Source organism: Octodon degus, unplaced genomic scaffold (assembly GCF_000260255.1).
Source record: "Octodon degus isolate 3935 unplaced genomic scaffold, OctDeg1.0 scaffold00005, whole genome shotgun sequence".
Lineage (NCBI taxonomy): Eukaryota > Metazoa > Chordata > Mammalia > Rodentia > Octodontidae > Octodon > Octodon degus.
Genome location: NW_004524581.1, coordinates 18,641,048 through 18,642,988, shown reverse-complemented (window position 1 = coordinate 18,642,988; position 1,941 = coordinate 18,641,048).

Below are 1,941 nucleotides of genomic sequence, written 5' to 3'. Positions count from 1 at the left end.
GCTTTCTCTGAGGTGGCTGAATCTAATGTGTGATGCTCAGATTAAGGTTATGTGATTACTAAATCAGACCACAGATTGGTTTGGCACTGTCCTAATCCAAGTAGCCTGGACACAATACGAGGAACAGAAAGAGGCTTGTTGTGCCCTCACTGGCTTTTACTGTCTTCTACATGCAATGAACTGTTATTCTCCTCTGCAATGCCCGTCTGCCACATGCCACTCTGCCTTGGAGTCAACCAACTATGGGCTGAAACCTCTGTGAACTGTAAGCAAATAAAACTTTCCACTTTTAACTCTGGGCGTCCACAATTTTGCCTCAGCAATGAGAGAGAAATGCCTAAGACACTCCTGGAAGCCCTGCATCCAAGTTCTGAATTACTTTAGGTTAGTATCTAGAAGAGCCATTGATCTACACTTGTGATCACTTAAAACAAAATTATTATTATGCATAATGAGCATGGTAGCCCCAAGCCTGTGCCCACATTTTCTCCTCACAACATAAATATACACTGAAAAGTCAGATGCAAGAGTCAACCATGTGTCAGAGGTCATGGCAAGGAGATAGATCCCTTGCATGCCAACTGAGAAATAAAACCCTACTTTCTCCCATTCTGCTTTCCTCTCCCCATGAGTCCTTGCTCCCAGACCACCCTGTAAGGATTCCCCAGGCACAAGCTGCTCATTTCAGTACAAAGCCTTTTCTAGTCGTTTTCATATTCAGACTTTCTGCTTATTTATAAAACCATTGATTTCTATATTCTTTTAAGTATTTTCAGTTCATAGGCCTTTTATATCATAGGAACTTCATTGCCTATAGAAAATTTGCCTACATTTTTCATTCATTCCCCAAAGCTGTTTTATACTTCCTTTCATTTTTTCCACGAAGATTTTCCTTCAGTTGCCACACAAACAATACCATCAATAACCCACAGCAGATAAAAAGAAACATGTAAATAAATCTTAACTGTGTATATAAAATAGGGCCAGCCTGCCCCTGGGGTGCACTGAGATGGTGATTGAGACTGGACATGGTGGCGTGCACCTATAATCCCAGCTCTTGGGAGGCTGAACACAGGCGGATCACTATGAGTTCAATCTACGTAGTGAGACCCTATAGGCCCTGTAGACTCTGTACACCCTCTAGACCCTGTACTAAATACAAAAATAAAATAAAACAGTGCTGGGCACTGAGCCAAAGGCCTCACGCACCCTAGCAAGCACTCTACCACTCAGCTATGTCCCCATCCCAACTTTCTACAACTTTCATATAATACAATTTTCTGCAACCATAACAAAAATTTTGAAAACAACCATATCATAGATTAACCCCCTCCTCCCCAAAAAAGATACTACCATATGTAACAAAGTATTAGAAGCACTTACTATTGCTGGTAGGTGACACATGTTGGACACATCAAGCCAATTTGCTCCTCCTAGACTGTGGTTGGCATTTTATTTACTACAGCCTGTTGAAGGTTGAATTTATATATCAAACCTAACACATTCAATGTAAAACTCCTAGTGTTTCTGGCAGACAACTGCTTCTCCACCAAGCTTTCCTAAATTAGTTAAAGATAAAAACATCTTGATTTTCCACTTGTTTCACTTAGAAAGTTAAAGCTATCCTTTTCTCTATTTCTATTCCTACATATGAAATACCTCAGAGCTCCCCAATATTGTTACAGAAGGGATAATGGGGACCAGGGAGATAGTTCAGTAGAATAAACACTTGCCTGGCAAATGCAAGGGCCTGAGTTCAATCCCTGGTTCAGAAGAAGAAGAGGAAGAAGAAGAAGAAGAAGAAGGAGAAGGAGAAGGAGAAGGAGAAGGAGAAGGGGAAGGGGAAAGAGAGAGAGAGAGAGAGAGAGAAGAGAGAGAGGAAAAACCTCACTTCCTCACTTCATAAAACATACATAGCCCAGGTGGGAGCTCAGAGAATGA